The sequence below is a fragment of the Canis aureus genome, chromosome 9 (assembly GCF_053574225.1).
Source record: "Canis aureus isolate CA01 chromosome 9, VMU_Caureus_v.1.0, whole genome shotgun sequence".
NCBI classification, from domain to species: Eukaryota; Metazoa; Chordata; class Mammalia; order Carnivora; family Canidae; genus Canis; species Canis aureus.
Window position 1 is genome coordinate 15,961,771 of NC_135619.1, and position 24,425 is coordinate 15,986,195.

Below are 24,425 nucleotides of genomic sequence, written 5' to 3' on the forward strand. Positions count from 1 at the left end.
ACCAAAGAAAGAAGAACAACAATAGTGCTGCTACCTTCAGTTGAGGCATAAAAATGTCAAGTAGTGTAAGAAGTCAGGGAGAGGCTCAATGACTGTAGGTGGCTTTGATGGGGAAGGATGATTCACATGTGCTACATGAAATGGACCCAAGAGCAAAAGAGGTAAGGGATGATCTACCAGGAGAATCATCCCACGTGGCACCATGGGGTGCATCTGGGAGGCAGGAAGGAGCCCTGTCTTCCTCATTGAAGCAAAGGTGTGTCCCCATCTAGGATGGAGCCAGATCCTGGAAGAGCTGGAGTGCCAGGGAAAAGCATCTAAGAATGGTATGATAAGTTCTGGGCATAACTTATTAAACAGAGCAGTGACCCAGTGAAAACATGATCACTTTATTTTTGTATTTTCAAGTTTGAATTTGGGAGGATCCTCCCTTGTAGGTCATATTATATGACATCTAACTGAGACTATGTTCTCCATTCGCTCTGTTAGAATAGTCTTCCCAGTATCATGCTGATTCCTGTCTGCAGGTAGCTTATGCTCACTGGACTTGATATCTGATTATTTTGTCAAGAATTTGTAGGATGTGCTGAATAGAGTAGACTGGAAGCAAAGAAAATCATTCAAGAGGCCGTTTCTTTAATCCAGAAGTAGTGAGATCTTGAGAGGAAATATTAAAGGGCCTTGCAACAGAAGAAATGGTGATTTGCACCAAAAATAATGGAAAACAGTGGAAATGTACCTTGTGGTCAGTCTTTAGCTAGGAGCTAATAATGGTTAATACTCTAGAAATTATGCGAGTCTCAAGCTTTCACGTGATTAGGATTGATGATACCATCTGTCCACTATTTTTTATCAACTGGTAATAAAATCTGGAAAAATTTGAAAATTACAAAATTACATATGCTATTGATCATAAAGTATTAAGATATAAATTCCCTTAGGGTTCAAATCTGTTCCTCTTTATGGCGTATTAAAATATATCATGTGCCTTTGATAAAATATCAGTCTACTGGTCAGTGCTGCTTATTTGTCACAGGATTTCCCCTCCACATAAAAATACCAGAAAGAGCAATGGTAAAATTAGTGACATCATAAAGAATTAAAACCCTGCTTTCCTATGTCCAGCCATCTGTTTATTAAATGGAGCAAGTGTTGATGTTGGAAGAGAATCAAAATTATCTGTTGATCCCCTAAAATTACTGTTAGTCAAAATGAGGCAAAAGTTGATATAATTGATAACATTAAAATTTTGACTAATATGTAGGGAAATGCTTTCCATTTCACAAAGGTGATATAAAAGTGTAAAAATGTAAGCACAATAGTCTAAGATTTGTAAAACATTCACTCATTCATTATTTTACTCATTCAGTCATTATTTATTGTATGAACATTGGTCAAGCTCTGTTCCAGTTTGTGGAATATACTAGTCACCAAGAAGGTCCCTGCTCTCACAGAACTTACATTTCACAGAAGCCAACTGATGAAGAGGAATCAAAAGGATCTCTTTTGAAAGATACAGTTCATAGACATCTCCATTTTATAAACAAGGCATAAATCTATACATCAATTTGTAACAGGCCTCTTGGCCTCTGCTTTCTAGAATGCAGAGCTGACACATTCTAAGCCAATATCTCCAAAATGTGTTCCTTAGGTAACTGCCCTGTGAGAGGTTCTTTGTAGAAACGGTCCCCTAAAGAGCAGAGGGAAAAGCTTCATAGTATATCTTCTCATTGGAGATTAACAATGGGCATTAATCTAATGAACATTTGAAATTTGTGTGATCAAGAAGTCTATTTTGTTGAACTCACCTTTCCCAATTTTTTTCACTATGGGAAACTTTTTTTAGAGAGAGAATCTTCTAACACCCCAGAAACACGTGATTAAGCACAGTGTTGTTTCTACTAACTGGATGCCACTCCTTCCCATCCGCACCTGACTCTCCTTCCAAGACACTCCTATGCAAGCAGGATCACTGTCTAGCCACTCTGCTCAGAGGTCAAGTTATCTTGTTCCTTTGATAGCACTCCCAGATATCTCTCATCAGTCTTCAGAGTGCCCTTCAAGCTTTCCTAAAGGTGAACTCCTAGGTCAATCTAGTTCATAATCAACTGTATAGTTTAAGTCAAGACCTGTTGGCTCCAAGTTTTACAGTTTTTAGAGCAGCCCTGAGCTTTCATTTTGCAGAGTCTCATATCCTTCTTTTACCGTGTCCTCCTATTCATTTACAAGAGAACCACAAGTCTCTGGTTTCCCACTCACCATAGCGAGATAGGTTATGGTGGAAGGGTATGATTAGGGCTGCCCAGAGCTCTGTACATGCCTTTCCTCCCCCTGAATGATAACCCCAACCAGTTACCACTGGTTGCGGATACAAGGGCATATGTCAGAGCCATGGGACAGGAGACACAGTGTGGCATGGTCATCAGTTACTAGGTTGTTTTCTCTAATTTGTAGCAATTTAATTCAGTCATCTTACTCATATTATGGATTTTAAAAATCTGTAGTCTTGTTAACTTTCTAGTTACTCTAATAACTAAGAGTTGATAACATAAGAAGATGACAGTCCTAACCCCAATTATAGGACATACTCCTTAAACTATTTCTCTAGTAGTTGCAAATATGTAAGTACTACAGGGTCTTGGAACCAGACAGCATGTGTTCATGTGTTGAACTCCTGGCTCTGTCACATACTAGAAATGTGACCTTGAGCAGGTGAATTAACTTATACATGCCTCAGTTTGCCCATAACAAAATTTTAGCTCTCTAGTATAGGTTGGATAATGGAGTAGGAAAAATCACCTGTTGGTTTTAACTTCAAATAAATTAGTATACCTTATAAGGGTGTTGTGAGTTTATACATCTAAAATGCTTAGGGATGCCTGGGTGGCTCAGTCAGTTGAGCGTCAGACTCTTGATTTCAGCCCAGGTCATGAGATTGAGACCCGTGTCAGCTCTGTGCTCAGCATGGAGTCGGCTAGAGAGTCTCTCTCTCTCCCTTGCCCTCTGCCCCTCCCCCAACTCATGTGCTCGAGCTCTCTCTAAAAATAAATAAATCTTAAATGAAGTAAAGTACTTAGAACAGTAGCTTGATTATGGGCTTCACTGACACCATGCTCCAGTTATCTGACTTAAAGGGCTCAGAGTCTGCTGGATCACAGCACCCAATAGGTATGCTTCTGAAAATTTTCTCACACTCTTCCTATGTCTCTCTCTGTATCCCCTCTCTCCATTCCTTCCTCTCTCCCTCCTCCATCCCCTGTAAGTGAAATCCTTCTGGAAAGACTCCATATAAGAGGAAAGACTCAGAAATACAGAATCTACCTTCCTCCAGCTTCTCTAATGCACAGATTCTGTTTCACAAATTCAGATTTTTTGTACACTTCGTTTTCTTAAAGCAGAACAGAGACACCTAATTCCTATTCTCAGAGGTCCCTCCCACTGTTTCTAGATTCTGAGCACTAAGAGATGCCAGCTAATTTCCCCTCTTCTAAGGCTAGCTTGGAGGCTGCCCAGGTCCACTTTGGAATAGACCTTGATGTTGGTCTCCAAAGGTTTGCAGCTTCTAGCTTGGCTATTAAAATGTTCTGCTTATGACCCCATGATTTAGCCCATGCATAGCATACATGATGTGCTTGACTGCTCTTTTTCCCGCTTTTTCTGGCTGGCCATCATGATGTCACCAGAGCCACAACATGCTCCACAAAAGACTAAGTGACACAGAACTGGATGTTAGGTCTCCACGACCTATGGCTACTTTTACTCTTAAATCAGCTTTCATGCACCCTTCTGGTCTGTGCTGGAGAACAGGTGGAGGCACTCATCTACTAGTTTGAACTTTAAATGGATCCATTTATTTTGTGTAGGAGGGCTTCAGTTCATCACTAATCTTGAGAACTGATATGAGTCTAGATTTTGTGGAGTGTTTCTATAAAAGCAAGAGAGATGCCCAGATAGATGCCCCAGCCATAGGTACTATATATGGACTTAAATAAATAAATTAAGAAACTCATTTCACATAGGCCACCAAGCAGTCATGAGATGTTAATGACTTTTAGTCACCACTAACCTGGACAAAATTCAAGCCAATGACCTATGGGTGAAAGGCACTATATATCCCATTACCAATCCCCTGAGCCATCCCATTGCCCCTGACAAGGTATTTTATCATACCCAGTACAGGGCAGTACGATAGTCCAAATTCCTATACCATCAGAAAATCTTTCATTTAAAAGAGCATTTTAAAGAGAGGCAGAAGACCTAATTCCTCAAATAAAGAAGTAATTGCAATTAAGAAAAAAAAACTTCTGGAAGAAGGTTCACATGGGTGTACCTACACACATACACAGTGTTGAGACTTTTTTTTTAATACCAATATTTATTTTTTCATCATGCTTACTCCACTGCACATTTGATTATGCCTCTGGATATCTAGTAAACTGGCATATCTTGGAGTTCCATTAAAAAAGTCATTAGTTTTAGTTTAACATTTGTATAAAACTGATTCGTTAAACCCATGGTGCTTTCTTTCCTAGCTTGTTTTTAAGTGTCATAAATAAATGACTTAAATGTCCCACAAGACAAATGTTCTTTAATCATCTAATGCACTCATTTATCCTAAGCCTTAACCTTAGTCCTAAATTAAGTCTGTTGCAAAAACATAACTTCATCTAAAAACACCCATCAATCCTACATGGTTTTGATAAGCACATTTAAAAAACATAAACAATCAGACAGTTGTCAATCTGGGTGAAGCCCCATCCCATTTAAAAGTTATTCACCAGGAGCCATATTTCATGTCCATACTACTGATAGAATTATAAAAGAATGGCTGGAATTCGGATCTTTGCTGAGAGCTCATACTGTGAAGCCAGGGGGTGGGGCTGTGGTTTACAAGAGTATAAAATGAAGGGACTAGACAAAAAAGATAATCTTTAGTCCATATCCGATACATTCTGTTTTATTTGTTTTGGGAAGCTATTAATACTTGGACAATGTTGTAAATGCATTAAAATTTCATGATCACATATTTAGTAAATTGCATGTCATGCCTTTGATTAATTTTCATTTGTTCATCGTCCTAAAAATCTGTCAAAGAATCTGGCTGCTCAGAGCTTCCACATGAGTAATGATCACCGAAAGGTTTGGTGCAAGGAGAAAGAAAGGGGGAGTCTGATGGAATAAACACTTGACTAAATTGGGTACTTATTACCTCATAACCAAGAATCCACATGGTTTGGTGAAATCTTCACTTTGACAAGCTCCCAGCTTAATTCTGAATTCATATGTCTTTCATTTACCATTTACCAATGGTGCCCTTTCACAGTAGGGCAAAGATAATCTTCCATTTTTCCACTGGCTTCCTTTGGTCCTGCAGAATTATTACTGCTGACCCCTTTAGGGTTGCTGGATGCTCCCTCTGCCCCCCACTGGGGCTTTAAAATTTTTTAAAAATAGATAAGAGCATTCAGCAAATAGCTAGATTGAGAATAAACTCAAAAATTATCACCAAGGCCCTTCCTCTGCCATAATTTGTCAAATCTGCTGATAGGAAACAAATTCTATTCATAAAGATTTTATTTGGGAGGGGGGGAAACTCTTGTGATTTGGTAGCAATTCAATTATAGTTTTGTGAGATAGTGAGCCCGGAGAGGGAATCCAGACTGACAAGAAATATGACAGGACAGTTACAGAGTGTTTATGCAATTAAACTTTCACTGACAATACCTGCAGAATGATGAATGCGTGGGCGGAGGTGTGTGAGCGCAGGCAATGCCCCACAAGTATTGCCCATTTTTCATTATTATACAACTGTTCAGATCTTTCAAGAACAGCCTGAAGTGAGGTGGAAAAGAGAGTGCTGTTCTGCAGCATGTTAACCAAATGCCTTTTTTTTTACTCCCTCCCTCCAACGGGTCTTGATGTGCCAGATGATAAAAGAACATCTATTTTAGAAAAATGTTTCGAAAAGATTAAGATTTACCCTGAGCTTGACATATATTAATTTTGGATACCAAAAGAGGTTTTTATTCTTTTTTCTATCTGCAACTTTATATCACTTCCCAACCGATAGCATAGTGCATAATTAAACTGTTGGGTTATTCATTTTATGCAAGCAGGTGCAAAGGGCACCATAAAAGTAGGATTTTACTGATGGTAGATTAAGAAAGAAAGGAGAAACTTAAAAGCCTTTTGTAGAGAACCACAAAAGCTTACAGAAGAGATTAATTTGGCTGGGCAAAGTCTGTATTATAATGCCTCAGTCTTCCAAGGATATATGAAAACAGGAAAATTTCAGGATTTCAGGAGCCTCTGAAGGATGGTGTAGGGTTTTTCAGATTAACAGCCCTGATTTGGGGTCTTTATGGGAGACTGTCAGTTTGAGGGGTGATTTTTATTTTTTTAAACAAGCATTGAGATGACACCAATGTCTTAAAAACTGCTTTAATGTGTGTAAGCTTCACCTTGGCAAAATCAGCAGTGCCCAGAGTAACAACTAAAAACCAATGGCAAAGTGAATTCCTTTCAGACCCCAGAGATTGGATGATTCATTGTGGGGAGGTCAGGGAGAAAAACGTTCTAGCCTGTGGCACAAAGATGCAAAGGTTGATGTGAAAGCCATGTGTCTTCCCTTAATATTTACACATCTATTTAAATTAATGAGACTTTACTTGGGAAAAAGAAATGAGACCTATCCTCAAACCATTCATTCATTCCTTCATTTTGACCTCTGGTAAGCTGTTATTGATAAAAGTTTTTTTTTTGTTTTTCTTTGCCTGATGGTTGACATTCCTTTGTTAACATTCCTATCTCCTCTGGGAACATTACAAACCTTGACGTTTTTGTACAGATACTCAATTGTTATGCCCAACCCCCCCTTATCACTTTCCTAAAGTTGAGTACAGACCCAAAAGCAGAGAGCTGTAGTTACATGCCTACCTACATGACTGTTCTAGGATGAATTTGCGGTTCAACAGTGTGAGCCTCCACACAGCCCTGTGGAGATCAGACTCACTTCTAGAGACTATGTTTACATGATCCCATCAGTTTGGTAAATTCAGTGAAATAACCGGTCACTTCAGTATCATTAAAAATCAGTTAACCTTATTTGTATGATAAGTGACTTGACTATACTTTTCTGTCAAAATGATTAATCCTGAAATCCCCTGTAAACTGTGATCTAAATAGGAGCCTTCTAGAATTCTTTTGTCAAAAAGCTGCACTCTGTTACATCTCCCCCCAAAAAAGACCTGACTTTGTCAGATGTGATTTTTTTTTAATATACAGTAAAATTGGTAGTTAAAAAAATATTGTTTTCGCATTACTTAGGTGTTAAAATTACACAGTGGTGTTCCTTTATTTTCAAAAACCAAACCTAATCCTGTTAATTCAAAGTGAATAACAAACAGGACTAAGACTTTTTCCCAAGTTGTTACATTTATTCAACCTGCTTGTGTTTTGTTCTTCATCATAATTATTTCCAAGTCAAATCTGCGCTGATTTCCTTGCGGACCCGCGTACCTCTGACTAACTTAAAGAATTGAGCTGGGATAATTCACACAATTCCTCAGGGGTCATGTTCACTGTTTTTTTTCAAGGACATTTTTATTACAAAGCTGATGAAATTTGCATATTAATTCATTTCTTTCAATTTTTTAAGATTAAATGTTGTCAACATGTATCAGTGCAAGGCTCTGACAGTGCTGATGAAATGGGTCAGTCAAGCTTGAACATTCAGAGTAATGCAGCCATCTGCAACCCCCTAGCCCCTTGTGGAGTTCTGTGCTACCGTTGCAACTTGATTAAAAAAAAAAGTTTTATTCACTGCAGGATATTAAAACATTATCTAAGAAATGATATGTGTTCGTTTTTCCATTTACCCAGAAAGTGAATTTGACAAACACTGGGTCTAAGGAGAGCCCGGCTGAGTTGGGGTTAGCACTCTGTCAGTCTTAATTAAATGACAGCCAAAAAAAGCCCCCTAAAAAACTTTTTAAATTTGGCGGAAGGAACATAGGAGAGAACTTGAGTTTAGTGTTTCCTCTCCTGGTGAGGTTTCAGGGGCTTGTCCCATTCACATTCTAAGGAGGAAGTGATGACGGAAAGCTGATAGAATGTCAAAGATCTCTTGTAACTGATGTCCCAGGGTCCTCAGAGGTGGACCTGCCCTTCATTTTAGACACAGCTGATAAGCACGAAGATTCCTTGGTTCCACCTAAAAACCCTCACGATGTGGTATTGATGTTTACATGGAGATCTTCATTTCTGTCTGCATATCCTTCTGTGAACATCAAGCTGTACTGATTTATCTAATTTCCTTACAGTCAAAACATACACTTGCATCAGATACCCTCAAAGAGCAAGGCCTCCTGGATGAGAAATCCCTGGAAGTGTTACATTAGCCTTTCTTTGTGAACCCTGATAGCCTTTCGAGATCTTTTATTTCTCTGTCTCTGCTTTTTGGTAGAAGCCTCTTTGTAATGTAGTAATGGCTTGAATAGATTCCAAAAGCCTTGCAGAGAAAAAAGTTGTTTGGCTGGCTGCTGCTACCTGGAGAGCAAGGAACCCTACCACCACATCACTTCATGGGGCCATACAACTAAAGGAAGTACCTCCACAGCATGAGAAGTCACTTCCTGCACCTCAACCTATTTTCAGGGAATATCATACAGAACCACCTGACCCAACTTTTCAACTCCCGTCTCTGTGAGAGATGGTGCCTTCTGGGGACCTTCTATAGTAGTTCATAGTGTTAAAAATAAATAAAAAGTATTTTCTTAAAATACCATTTATAGTTAAAACTGCTCAGGCACCAACTGCATCAGAGACTCAAATTGTCAAGGTTCTTACCCTTTAGCAATATGCAATAACTGGCTAATTCCTGGGCAGAGCATTGTCCAATATAGGTACAACATTGTCAGCTAGGAAAGTTTGTTTCCCAAAGTAAAAAAAAAAAAAAAAAAAAAAAAAAAATACACTGCATAGTAAGAAGGGAACAACAGAAAGGGAAAGTCATCTCAGAAATGGTTTTATCTTGATTTTGAATTAAACTCCCAAACTCATATTACATTGAAAAATCAAAATCAGACTTCACATTGTCGAGTTGGAAAATGTCAGATATGAAATATTTAAACTGTGGAATACAGTCTTCGACTTTGGGTTATAAAACTTTAATTTTGTGAGTTAGTAGCACTCCAATAGTTCAATATTTTTAATTCTACAAATCCATGTTTATTAACTTTCAAGGTTTAAACAGTATCACCAAGTCTATTGAAACTAAATTATTCTGACTTGTGAGAGCTATAGGGTAGCTATAATTTGTTTTCTATTTCTACATAAGTGACAAAGACAAAAGAAAGAACAAATAAAAGGAATTGATTGCCACACAATTCCTTTTTATACTTTCAAAACAACCTAAAACTTTAGCTGGTGATTAAAACCCAGATTCATGTCTGTAGTTTTAATTGTGGGGTTTTCCTGCATGAGCCAGGTGGCACTTCACATGGGGTTAACCTTATGTTGTCATAAAGGGGCGGGGTTGGGGGGGAGGACTCCCATTTTCCTATCACTGAGGGGTTAACTGGTATTCCTCTCAAAAAAGAAAATTGTTTTCTTATCTTCTCTGTATTTAGGAAATGTGAACTGGGTATCCCTACACCAGTTTTAAAAAACCCCTACCTCAATTTTGTAACTAAAGGAGAATATTGAGAGTAGTTGCTAAAGCAGTGGTGACTCGTCATCTTCCTCCGATTAGTACTGTCTTATTCTAATTCCCCAAGTGTGTCATCCCTGGTCCTAGTGATTCCCTGACCTGTCAATCTGTTAATCTGTCAATTTATTTAGCATTTGTTCAGCACCTACTATGTGTTAAGTCAATGAAGTCCTTTCATGAGACAGATGAGGTATTATAGGAAAAAAATCCTCCACCAGGAGAGAGCAAGCCACATTTCCCTCCTGGGTCTGTCCCTACCAGCTAGCTCACCTTCACACAAGTATGGAGACCCTTCAAGCCTCCTTCCTCACCCACAAAATCAAACTAGTCCTCACTCACAGGGCTGTCAAGGGCATTGTGAGAATAATAAATTTGAAAGTGCTTTAAAAACCCTGAAGTGTTGTAAATAGTTCACTAGAGTAACATGTTTGGTAAAGAGCACAACACAAGAGTTTGGGGGTTATCTTCTGATTTTTCTGTTTTTGTAGGTGAGCGAATAATGGTCTCTAGGATTTTTACACTCTAATACCATATCCATAGCAGCTGCTGTAGATTTCGACATCCAAGTTAGATTATCCAACACAGTTTTGATGAAATTCATTCCCCCACCTAACTTAATCTGTAGGTAATTTAGTTTGCTGCCAGAGAAGGAAAGTACATTTGCAGGAAGTCCAAAGTCCTGGTTTCCAGCAAGAAAATGCAGTATGTTTTGTTTATTGCTTTTGTTTCATATATAATGTATATGACTTCATGATGATTTGTTCAGGGAAGAGAAGTTGAGGAGTTACCCTTGCATCTAGAATCTGCTGAACATGCGCTATAAAAGCATTACCTACTTTGGAGTCACCCAAATCAACTTGGAATACCAAGTTCCTCTCCCAGGGCTGTTTCCTCTGCACACATATGAGCTTACAGGCCCTGTTTCTCTTTTAATGATAACATTCTGTGATGGGTCTTTTCTGGGCTTTAGGAAGCCTGTCTTTTCTTCTGCTTCATGTTCATGAAGCCAGCTACTGCTATTCTGAGTCCAAAGTTCTTTTCGAATGCTAGAGAATCTTGTTCAAAATGAAGATTTTTATCACACCCCTGGATATTCGGATGCCTGGTTGCGTCACTGAAACTTTTCTGAGCCATCTTTGTCATCTATATAAACCTGCTTCCCATGTCCATCAGACAGCAGTTCTGCTCACCTTCTCTGAAGGCCAAATTTGCCTTCAGGCTGCTGTGACTCACACAGCCAGGATTTACACAACAGACCGGGGAGGGGGTTGTGCATTGAACTTTTGTTCTTGATTGGAGTCATTGCCAGTTGGGATGAATAGGTTTTGAATTATGTATTCTCCAAATCAAAAAACCGTGTCTTCTTTTTTTTTTTTTTTTGACATAAAATAACTGAATGATGAGGGATGGGGAGAAGTTGAGGGCAGTGTGTTCATGGCACAGCACAACTGAAAGTTCAGTTTTTAATAAGCAACTAACCCATTCTCTGACACTAGCCAGATCTGATTGAACTTTAGCCCGTCTTCTCAAGTAGTCATAGGAAAGTACATGATCAGTAAACTGATACCCAAAATGATTGTAGGGAAGTAGGTCTTAAAGTTTTAACTTCTCCACAGACTAAATTTCTAGGAACGACCACAGCAATCACATATCCATGTATATCGGAAACCGAAAAATTATTTTCTTTTTTTTTCCTTAATAATATACTGATTTAATAGATGGATCTGTTCTCCTCTTTGAGGAGAGCTTGCTAAACTTGTTAAAGAACTGTGTTCTTCAACCTAGCATAGGCAGGGTAGTTAGGCTGTTCTCCTCAGCCTTTCTCTCAAATGGGTTCAATTACAGTAAATGACCACGAGAACTTCCATAGAAGAACTCTCTATACCTAATACTTAAGATGAATGTCTTCTTTCTACTGTACTTTAAGAGATAGAGACTCATTTTATGACTCACACATCCCACTATCTACAAAGCCCTGTACCAGAGCTATCCTCAAGGAGCTGGAGTTCTGGCGGGGCACGGAGAGGGTAATGACAAGTTACACAAGTCGTCACTCAGTTACAATCACAGGATAGAAAGAACTACAAGATACATAACAGGGGTGACCTCCAGAATTTTCAGAGGTACATAAATAGTGTTTTGATTCCCTGGTTTTATTATAAAAGGAAAGAATGTTTTTAAACATATATATCATATATAAAATATGTGTGATTTTGCCATGAAATTAGGCAATTCCTTATGCTCTTTGGGAGGAGGAGGCAATTTCTTGATTATTTCATTCATCAAAGCCTTCTTGCTTCAAGAGATTAAAGGCTGCTTCCTCTCCAACACTCAGAAGGTATTCACAGACTACTATGGGAACATCTTACATTGTAAAAGAATTTTATCCCCCAAAGGAGATAAATCACATTTGTAGAACTTAAAAAATATTTTCTCATTATTTTAAGTGTCCACATTCATCTTGCATTCAGGTCGTTCTGAATTTGTGGTCCTCTACTCTAAATATTAGCTGTAAAACCTTAATTCCCTTCCTCAGACAGATTTTACCAAGGCAACTTAGGTATTCTAGAACTACATATTCAAAGTAATTCTTTACAGAAAAAAAAATTTATAAGAATACCCATCGTAACTTTTTTGCTATTGCAAAAGTGAGAGAGTAGAACTGATCTATAATTAGTGGGGACTTGACTAAATAAATGAAGTCACACCCACAGACGAAAATACTATGCCACTATTAAAAAAAGTGTTGTTGAACATATACATATATTTGAATATGTAACAGGTTCCAAGCTATGAAGCCAAAAAATGGCAAGGGGCAGAACAACACCTATAGACTGTTGTCATTTGTGCACCAGGAGAACTGCAGACACACATACTCACAAATGCATGAAAGATCTCTGCAGGGGTATACGAGAAGTTGGAGACACATAAGAAACTCTGGGAGAGGTTCTAAGAAATTTGGCAGCTGAGTCGGAAGCGAAGTTTGTTTTCACTGTATAACCTTCTGTAGTGCTTGAAGTTTTTCCTTTTTCTACCGCAGGCCTGCTTTAACTTCTGTTTTCATGTTTTTAATTGTCAGAAAATAAACTTTAGAAGCTGAGATCATCATGAACTTATTTTAAGATAAAATTAATGAAAATCAAGTACAAGGGAAATTGCTTTCTTAAATTATACTTTTTATCACAGGGGAGCCTCGTGTAAGGAAAACAACCCTGTGAAATTGTAAATTCGCATTTATAATATATGTCCTTTATTCCTAAACCAAAGTGCACTCTCTAAATTAGTTCTAGGAGCTCCGAGAAAGTTATTTGCACCGAATCACCAAGCAGTTAGCTCCTCTAGTCTTGCTAGACAAGAAAGGGCACCAGGAAGCAGCTGCTTTCGTGGAGGAGGAGAAGAAAGCGAATCAGAACGCACACGACCCCGTGACCTCTGGCAACAAATAGGGCTCCGTGTGAAACGGGCACAAACGGAACATTCGATGCCTAAAACCCTTTGCCTGGGCTAGAGTAATTAGAACTGTAATTCAGATTTGGGATTTTTCTCCAAGGTTTCACAGCTTATGAAGTCAGCAGAACAGGGTTATTAAATCATAGCCTAGTAGCAAGTCCAAGAGATTTTTTTCTAAATGTAGAAGACCAAGAAAATGCAAGCACCAGCTGAGCAGTCCTGTGGGCGAGGCGGTGAACCCGCCACGGCACAGCTAATGACCTGTTTTAGGGGCACAGCTCATATATTCCAAATAACAGGGGGGAAAGAATTCCAAATAGCTTAACATCATTAAACCCAAAATGCTATTGGATCCTTCCTCTGTGGCATCATAAAATACCTTATCCAAGTGGTGAAGGGATATGCTTGCTGTAAATCATGGAAAGTTTATGCCACCCCAGATGCAAACTTCGCACTAACTTGTTCACTCTGGGGAAGGTTCATGGGTTTCCTTTGTTTGGGGGTTTGGCTTGTTTTTTTTTTTTAAAGCAATAATAGTCTTTGTAGGATGGCTGCCGTGTCAGCATTTATCTTGAAACTCGTGGATATGAGTTCTGACTGGAGTCACCTTTCTGACAAGTGTTATTGCGACTGTGTTTTATATCCCTGTTCAGAATGGTTTCTAATGATAATGCTCTGTCTACCTCGCTGCTTCACACTAAATTATAGATGCCACGATGACAGGGCAGACTGCATCGAGCACAGAGCCTGACTCCCTCTGTGTGATGTCAATGCCTCCACCCTTCTGTGCCTGGAATTAAAAATGGGAAGCGAGGATATGCAAAACATTTGTGCTTAAAAATAATGTTCTGTCAGTTATTAAACAAGTGATATTTCATTTAATCAGCTCAAGGGATTATTTTAAATGAAAAGGCAGAGAGGATGATTTTATTAACACATTCCTGCCCTAGAGTCCTACTGTAATAATTCTTTACCTGCCTAAATTAAAAAGTTATAATTCAGTCTGTCTACAGGAAGAAGTTCTGGGTGATTGGATTTTATTAGTTCTTTGATTTTTAGTTGCTCACAAATGGAGGTAAAGGCTGAAAAGCTGATCCTATAGCTGTGAGAATGTTTTAGGTACTTAATAAATCACCCCGTCTCTAGATGGTGATTGTATCCAGGACTTATAAAGCAAGTGTGCTTCTGAATACAGTATTTTATCGAAATGGGGGCCGTCTGACCAATCCTCTTAGATATTTGGAACTCCCTGCAATTCAGCCCACCACATATTGAAACCAATGTGGCAGACCTGGGTACTATCCCAAATGTATTTCTAAATGTTATTTAACTGTCGATTACATATAAGACAGTATGCTAGGATCTAGAGGAAGAAGAAGACAAAGACATGAATAAAATCGCACTTCTGGCCTTATGGGAGCTTATAGGCTAGTAGGGGAGGCACCCATCAAAACAAAGAATACAAGGGAACCAGTGAAACAAAGGGCAGAGAACAAGAATAGAAGTGGCTGGCTTGAAGGTTCAAATACCTACCCTGACCTATTGCAAGAAGCATCACCATTGTGACACCTTTAATAAATATAGTATCTTACGGTTTACCAAGTATTTTTAAATACATGACCATGTGTGCTCATTTGACTTTCAGAACAATCCTGTGAGGTTAGGAGTGTATTATTTCCATTTTACAAATAGAAAACTGGCAACAGAGAAATAATTTTTTGCCTGATCGTTGATCTCATAATTTAAACCTGAACTTCAAAGTCTGTCCTTATTAAAGCAAAGTTTGCTAACCTGGGAATCTATTTGATCAACCCATGTCAAGAGGAGCACTGTACACAAAACTGGGTGTATGGACAAAGGTTCGTTGTTCTTGGGAAAGGGTTTGCTCAAGTTTTCAAAGTGGACCATGATTCCCAAACACAGTAAGAATTACTGTTGCAATAGATTCTTTCATCAGTTTTTACATCTGGCTTTTCACTTACGTCACTAAATTGTTGTAATGTTTCCTAGAAAACAGGGGGTATGTCATGAGAGTTACAGGGTATATAGACACAGCTCCACTCCCAGCTGCCTTTAGTCTCATTGATTCCTACAAAGAGGGTGTTGAAGCAGCTCTTTAGTGGTCTGTTCATTCATTCATTCATTCACTTAAGCATTTGAGTACCTACAATCCTCCTACTGAGTCACTCTCTATCCATGAGGTACAATGTGGAATCAAACAAGTTAATGACCTGTTTGTTCAAACCAAACTCTATGTGCAAATATCTCTACCAGATGCTTTGAAGGATATAAAGATGAAAAAGAAATGGGACATGGCCTCAAGGATCTTAACATCTACTAAGAGAAGGAAATTGGAAACAACTGGGTAGAAGAGGCAAGATGAAATTAAGGTATGGTAGGAAGAAAGTAGATTATCAAATTGTTCAGCTTTCTAGAGGAGGATGTGGAAATTCATACTGGAGAACATTCTCGAAGAGTGCTTAAAAGGAGTATTTTCAGTTCCTTTCAGAAGTAGCTCTCCAGAGAGGATGTCCTCTATTCCACATTAATTGTCATGCTCTTTCAAATTCTCTTCAAACATGCACATGGTATTGGTCATCTGGTTACTGCTCCCACCCAATACAGATAGTTATCCCTATCCCTTGGGCAGAATTATCTTGGCTATATAAAGAAGGAGGGAATTCAGCCAAAACTGCATTTGGTGGGAGAGTGGCTTTCTGTTGCATTTGGAACATACTCCTGTCATTTTCACTCATTTTCAGCCCTTTTGATGGATCTCTCCAATTGGAAAGAACTCAAAAACAATTTCAGTGCAGATGCAAATAATCCTAACAAATTATTCTATAAATACACCACAAATAGCAATACTTTGTGAGGTTAATAGCTCTTACTTATCAAATAAGAAAACTGAAAAACAGAAGTTGCATCCATGTGAGGAAAGTGGCTGAACTCTGAATGCAGGGATCTGTTAGGTTCTCTGGTCAGCACGACTGTACTTACATACAACCTGGAAGAACCCTAACCATGGGTTGGCTCATGATCCATAGAGATTTGTATCTTTTTTAAAAGTAACTTGCCATTTGCCAACTCTTGTCCTAGAGGTGTATGTGGAAGGGGAGGGAGGGCATGTGGTAGGGCAGGAACACAGGGACCTCATCCTCTCATGAGCCAAGGCATCAGAATCCAGCCAGCTATCTGAAGGGCAGACTAATCTTACAACACTTGAAAATTAGGACCCAGAAGCCACGGACAGGAGTTGATATACTTTGTCTTCTGTTACTGAATATAGGCCATAAGTTGGCAATTCTATAAACAAAGTTATCCACCCAAAAATTTCAACTTAAGCTAGAAGGCACATTGTATGGCCTCATAAATATCAAACTTCCTCCCGACTGAACTAGAACTTTCAGTTTAATACAGTAGGTAATGAAATATAAATGCTTTCCTGAGTCTACTCACTTTCTTTGGAAACTGCAGTAGACAGAAGGAGAAGGGTTCAGAGTTGGAATAGAAGAATTCTTATACTATATAATGTAGAATTTACGAACAATGTGGCCAAAAGATATTTTAATGAATACTATTAGGTCATTAAAAAAAAATTCTCCTAGCCTTTGTTCTTCTAGGATCAGAGAACTTTCTAGGTTGAAAAACTCTAACAGTAAACCCACGACTATCACTTACGGAAGGCAGTAAGTACATGGTAATAAAATTAACAACAATAACAGCAAATGACCAATGAGAACTTCCTATGTGTCAGGTAAGGTGCATATGTTGTTCCATTTATATCTCACCAAACTCACTGAGGTAGGAACTACTATGAACCCCATTATACAAGAGAGTTCAAGAAAAGTCAGGAAAGTTAAGTAACTTATCCCAAGGTTTCACACCAGTAGGTAAGTAAAGGTCAAGTAAGTAGTAGGGCTAAGATCTGAACTCAAGGCTCTGACCCCACAGCCCATGTTCTCCTCCACCTCTCTGTATCAAAGGCAAGACATTGAGAAAGTCAGACACACCTGACTTTGAATGTTGTCTCAGAGCTGGGTAACCTTGGACAAGTTATTTTATTTTCTAATCCTCACTATCTTTATCTGTAACATTGATATAATAATGGCACTTCAAAGGATCAGTGAGGATGAAAGAAAACCGTGTAGAAAAGCACAGAGTAAAATTCATATTATGGCCCGTTACCTTGCACATAAATGTTCAACAAAATCTAGGGAATTTCCGGAAAAATAAAGAGTGGAGCTTTGTGATGACAAATTTATTAAAGTGGCAAGCTAGATGGCTAATAGAAGTTTTGAAAGTGTGTATATAAAAACTGTACTGTGGATACATATAATTTTTACCTCTGCAGATGACTCCACTTAACTTTTGAGTTGTTCTCATTACAGCTATTAATAGTATTTTAGCTATAAATTAATTGTTAAGAGCAAACTTAAAAAGGTAACATGCCATTAACTAAGCAGATCACTCTCAGAACCTGGAAACTGGATGTGCGGCTATGGTGGTGGTTCAGACGTTATTTTACTTTTCCACTACAATGGATTATATAAAAGACCAAAAAAAATGTTTTTAAACCCTCAAATATAAAAATAAAAAGGAGTTCATGCATAAAGCATGATGCCCTGAAGCTTATTAGATCTGTTTATCTCGTTGTTTAAAATGAATGCTACTTGGTATAGTTTACATAACATGGCAGGGATCAGCTTGATAAAGTGTCTGCATCACCTGGGGAACACACCGGCTCATTTCCTCAACACCTTTCCACATGACTAGCTTGCCAGCAAGTATAATAGCAAACAAAGTTTTAATAGGTCAGGAGCAGAGTAACCGCTCACATTAGCCAGAGGGGGAGAGGGGCTTGATGCACACCATGGCTAATAACTGACACTTTCAGCATGCATTTTTGAATGCTGCTTAATGGGGAGTTTAGAAGGAAAAGCTTTTATAAACGCCTGAGATTACTTACAAGGTTGGGGCAGAGGGAGAGGGGAAGCGGAGCAGCATCGCTGTGCCTGTGCACTTGAAATCGCGGGTGCACTTTAAGGCAGGTGGCTCATAAACCGTTTCTCCATCACTTGTCTGCTCTAGCAACTCACAATTAACTCCATTATTGGGCTTTGGGATTGACTGCAGCTCTTCCATTTTCTTTAAAGCTGTCCAAACTAAGAGAGGCCCTCATTTTTATTTGTGTGTTGTCTAAGTGAGGCTGCTACTTAGAGACTGGTGGGTTGTTTTTTTTCTTTTCTTTGTCATATCACATCAGTTTTGCTGAAAGCTGCAACAAGACAGATAAACATATGATCTATCTTGGAACCTTTTTTTTCTTTTTTCTTTTTTTACCTACTAGGAGGAGAAAGAAAAGGTTGAATATCTATCTTTCTTTCTTTCCTTCTTTCTTTCTGTTTCCTTCTTTCTTTGCAACTTTCTCTCCCCTGGGCAGTGTGATTATTTACGAAGTTAATGGCATCTACAGAGTTCATAGGTCCCTCTTTTTCCCCCAGAAGCACACATAATAATAAGTTTCAATAAAGTTTTCAGATATGAATAGCTATGTTGCTAACCCTTGCTTTGACAGCTGATAAACGGCAGAACATGCTCAATATTGTATTTATCCTTTCTGCATTACCAAGAGGGGAGGCAAAATCTGCTCCGTATTTAAACAGAAGAATGGACAGACTTCCTTTTGTTGCAAAGTCTGGGTCTTTTGTGGGTATGCTATAACTGAAGCCTCTTTAATAATACAGGATGTGGAGAAGCTATGTGGAGAAAGAGTTGGGAGTTCATGTGGCATGTTCCTTAGATACTATGCACTGTAGCAAATAGGAAACTTTGTCAATATGTATCCAGGCTCCAGAGGGATAGAGATCAGTAACTGAATCATAGGTAAATAGATAGATTAGATATGGCAGTGGCGGGAAACATGCTGAAAAACAAATCCACGAGAACAATTTTACAGGGCCTGCCTTCTATTTTCATAAGGAAACTAAGCCAAATAATCTGACAAGGGCGGAAATCAAATCATCTGTCAAGTTCCTCTACCTTTCATTTATCACACAGTTTAATACCATAATGAAAAATAGCAAATGAAAAATGAAGTGAATGACCAATGAAAAATGCATTCTCTGAGGATACAGTAATGTGCTGTTAGCCTAAATCCTCCACCCCTGTACACATGTAAAGTGCTAGGGGAGGCCCTATGGTCACACAGCCCTCTTCATTCAAGTATGACAAATCTTGGGATGACATTAGCATTGTGGTGGAGAGAGTCCTCAAGACTGAAAAGCTTTCCTCTGTCCTTTGGTCCTCTCAGGCTGCTACGTTTTTTTAATCCCTTCTTTACATCAAAATCTGGACTACTACCGGGTTGCTCTCTGTGGGCAGAGGCCCAGTGACTCCATGCTGAGCCAAAAAAATGTTAGTAGCAAGAAGAGAGGATGGAACTGTCTTTTGTGGACTGTTCCCCTGAGTGCCAAAGATTGGTCCTCATGGTCACCATGTAAGGCAGTGCGAACCCCATTTTCACAACTGTGGAAACTAAAAATCAGAACAATGGATTTGTCCAACCCCTGCAAGTAGTAGAGGGAGATCTTAAACACAGGTCTCGTTGGTAACAAACCCTGTGCCCTTCCCACTGATTTGCTACTTCCTGTAATCCAAGAAGATAAAAATGTCCCATAAGGTGGATGCCAGGGCACCTGAGTGGAAGTAAGGAAAATAAAAAGGAACTTGGTAGATGGCTTTAAATATATAATCTAAGCAAGAATGATTAACATTTACTGAGCACTTAGTATGTGCCAAGCATTTTTCAAAGTACCATACCAATTGTCTAATCATTTTTAAAAAATTGTCTGATCATCACAATAATCCTAGGACTGGGTACTAGTCTTAATATGATTTCCAGATGATGAACCCGAGGCTCAGAGAAGTTAAGGAATCCACCCGAAGCAGCTGACCCCAGAGTCTTCTCAACTACTCCCACTCATCACCTCTTAAAGCCGAAAGACAGGAAGAAAGTAAGAACTTGCCTGGGGCAAAAGGGATAGATGGCAGCCTTTTGGTTTATTATAAGAAAGGCTGTCGTTAAGAAAATAGCTTTAGGAACAGCAATAAAATAGATCCATTTAAATAATACCACCCGGTAAGAAAAAGAAAAATAATTCATCCTCCATCCGCCTGTCCAAACAGTGTAAGCTTGGAGAAGAGATAACATTTATTTTGCCCACTTGGGTACAGTCTAGCAGATTGCGGGTACTCAACTCAGTCTCTTACTCTTAAGCCAAGATGATTAATAAGGCAAAATATATTTATTTCTAAAAAAGCAGAGGAGTTGATTCTGATTGAGACAGTGTGTGCTGTTGAGCCTCAAAACAAAACTGACCTCCGCATAATTAGGTTGGACATGGTGGAGTGAGGACTTGAACACAAATAGTTCTATTTTGACAAGCAGGATTCAAGAGCAGCTGCTTTCTTTCTTTCTTTCTTTCTTTCTTTTTTTTTTTTGTCAAAAGGAGGATGATGATTATTTAATATTTGTTGAGTGCCAACAGTGTACTCAGCGCTGCGCAAGACCTAGGAACTGGATGTTGGAAACTGCCTGAAGGGAAACGTTAGCAAATTAAAATCCATAGAATCAGCATGAAGGCGGCTGAGGAATACCTGATTAGAGCAAGGCTCTGCGCCCGTCCCCGAACAACAACAAAAAAGGCAGCGATAAGGCAAGAAAGAAAAACCTGGATGGTTCAAATCGCAGAGATGCAGTCGGGTGGAAAAGTATGCTTTAAAAGAGAGAACTCCCACCCAAGTGAAGCTAATAGAAAGGAACATAAAACTTCAGCAGGCAGGATGGAGGGCAGGAGAAGGAAGAATAAATTCAAAGAACAAAGACATCAAGGCAAATTATCAGCCTTTCTACGAGGCCTTCAGGAGAAGCAGGTCTGGAGGAAAGGCAGCCCCGGGTCAGAGTAGTGGGAGCGGATGTGGGGGGGATGCACAGAGCACCGCTAAATTATTGCCCTGCCTGGGTGCATGGTGCAGAGCACAGGTAAATCCCTGACCAGGGGGTGGGGAGGCAAAGTGCACTTATGGTGGTGAGGGGGAGGCTGTGTCCTGGAGAGGATGAGGGCATCAAAGAGAGCTATGATCCAAGAAACCGTTCCATTTCCCAAAAGACTGGTGGCCCTCACCTGGCAAGTCCCGGAGCAGGCACAAAAAAGCAGCTGACCACGACCCTCATGATCTTCCTGGTGATCACAGCGATGGCAGCACACAGACCTCCCCGCCTTGGGACAGTGAGCTCAAGGCTCACCTCTCAAAGGAGCGAGGTGGCATTCCAGAAAGAACCAGTGCAGTAGTGGAATCATAGCAGATTGGAGAAGACTTAGAAGCTGTGGAGTCCTTGGAAGGAGTCCCCCAAACCACCGAGAACAGAGAGAAGTGCACGTGATGCATTCCGACTTTCAGAGGACTTTAAGAAAGAATGAAAAAATGATAATTCTTGCAAGAGTATTAAGCAAAATTGGTAACCATGGGCAAGTGTTAAAATTCTGTTACATCTTTAAACTAGTTAAGAGATGGAAAGCAATGAGTAGGAATAAAAGGCCATTTCTTTCCATAGAAAGAGGTTAATTGTGGGGAGCCCAGGGGAGAATGCTGATACCAGCTTTCTTCAGGCTTACTAACAACCTGGAAGACGAAGATGAAAAGCAAGATGGCAAAATTTGATGAAAAAGAATTATTTAAGGGTATTTGAGTCATGGAAGAGTCTGAGAGAGTCTAGAAAACACAGACACGTGGGGGGAAAAAACAGGGAAATTTAAAAATACCCCAGCAAGCAAAAATTCAGCTAAAGCATGCAGAGGGCCATCCACTTCGGAGAGGAGAAGGAAAGCTTAGATCCCCTGAATGTTTCTCTCCGGTGCTTGGCATACTGGGTGTAGTTGCCCTGAGTGTGATTCTTTTGTAGGATTTACCGAAAGTAGGTGTTGGTCGTTGTTTATCATCAGCTACTATTAGACCTCAGCTCCTCGGCGTTTTATTTTCCCCTAGTTGTAAAATAAGGACATAAAATTGGTCACATTTCTAGGAATACTGAGGAATCAGATCTGTTATTGATTGAAAATTCCAAGTGAAGAAGTGTTACCCACCCCACCCCCACATGTTTATTGATTGAATTAGTGGCCAATTTTCCAAAACACCCAAGTGGTTTTTGTATTCCATTTTTCTGCCTGCCTTTGGCACATGACTAAAACCTCTTTTCTGTTCACAAAAATAGCTGCTTTATTTCTATAGATAGCACCAAAGCGTACCCTATGTGTCTAAGTCCGCCATTGTCCCCTGGAGAAAGGTGGTTGCTCATGAATAGGAAGTTAATCAGCTTCTTATAAGATAAATTCTAGCTATTTCAAATTTAAAGGAAATACTGTCCCACCCCAAAGCCTGATGAATAATATCTCAGGATGCCAGGAAATGAATTCGTACTCTGCTACTTCCCGCCTCCACTCTGCCATCCTTGGCCATCTGGAGAACAGAGCCCACCCTCTGAAAAGCTAACTGGGGGGGGGCAAGAATTTAGGTTGATGTTTGTGTCTGAGTTGGATGGTGTCACAGGATAACAGAAGAGCATAAGAGGGGCTGGTATTATAACACTAGCAGAGTACTTTACAGTTTAAGTAGTTCTTTCATGTCCATTATTTTGTTTGATTCTCATGAGAACCCTGCCGGAGTCTACATACCATCATTTTATAGATGAGAAAACCAAAGTCTAGAAAGGTTCACTGCTAGTCAATGAACAAAGAGCTGGAACTCCAGCGTGGCTGTTTTAACTACACAAACCATTTTCTTTCCAATTCACCAAATAAACAAAGGAAGAAAAAAGGCCTGCCCTTCTTCAGGACTTAAGTAACCCTTCAAGTGTATGTATGAAATGGTTGATATTTATCAGACTCCTCTCCTATTCCCCAACACACACACACACACACACACACACACACACACATCCCTACCACACCTCAGCCCTGCAAGACAGCATTGAAGGTAAATCAAAGTGGCAACTTTGACACTCCCACTTGTTAGCAAGAGCAACCCACTGGAGAGAGATGTTTCCACATTCAACATTACCTTTAGGAGGTCTGTGGAGACTTTGGTTTCTATTTGCACTCATCTTATGTTAGTGATTTTCATATTACATTAGCAAATTTAATCTCTGCTAATGTGATAAGAAGTTACTAACACAATGAGACTTGATTTAACAACTTGCTGGCTTTGGTGGCAAGAGCAAAATTTGCTAGCAGAGCACCAATTCCAATCTGTAATTAGAAAATAAATCAGGATACAGGGACATCAGAAATTCCTACATTTCAGATCTCGAGTGGAGGCAAGGTAGAAGGTAGGAAATTTGGGACCCAAGAAGTTTTTGAAAGGGGATAGAGAGCTTGAGGAAGCACTGTTGGGCTTGACATCCTACCTATGTTACTCGGAGTTAATAGAGTATAGTTTGTCAATTATATGGCTTCTTATTTACTAGACTTAAGAGAGCCTCAGGAAAGCATGGGTGTTGAAATCACCAAAATAATTACCAAATTTCATTTAGCAAGCCAAGGTAGCATTCTTCTCCAGCAAGTCATTCCACTCCTATGCTGGACAATGGGAAAGCAAAGGAATTAGCCTCCCTGGGGGCACTTTGCTCCTGACCATTCTGTTTTAAGTACCAGTAATGAGGAAAACATTCAAACAAGAAACCCCCAGAGAAAGAAAAAAAAAAGGGAATCCCCAAGTGTGGGGAGTGACTTCGGGACAGGGCACCATCAGTTGTTTCCAGGAAATTCTAAGGGGCTCACTCTACTACCAATTCTTATTTATTCTAGGCTTCCATAATACAGATGATGGAAGACAACTGGAAATGCTTTCTGAGTCCTGGTAATAAGCTAGAAAACGTTGAACATACTTTCTATACAAAATCTCCCTTTCTATCTACACACTATACATATGTAGTTTAGATCACCAGGTGGCCAGATACTCCAACATCTAGAAATGTATTCAAAGTACCAAGGTTCTTAGATCATAACCCAACCTTCTCCCACAGAACTTTTAAAATATCTGCTTAGAGGGTGGCGGGCTGGCTTCGCCGGGAGAGTGTCTGACTCTGGATCTCTGGGTCATGTGTTTGAGCCCCACGTTGGGTGTAGAGATTACTTAAATAAATAAAACTTCTGAAATATCTGTTTAAAAGTTCTGCTGGATGCAAGCACATGTTTCAGACTCACTC

General features: G+C 39.4%; 1 protein-coding gene across 7 annotated transcripts in view; it reads left to right on the forward strand.

Moving 5' to 3' along the window:
- The window catches only part of NPAS3 (neuronal PAS domain protein 3), an 839,196-nt gene that overhangs the window by 722,904 nt on the left and 91,867 nt on the right, over window positions 1-24,425 (forward strand). The gene's annotated exons all lie outside the window — the stretch shown is intronic.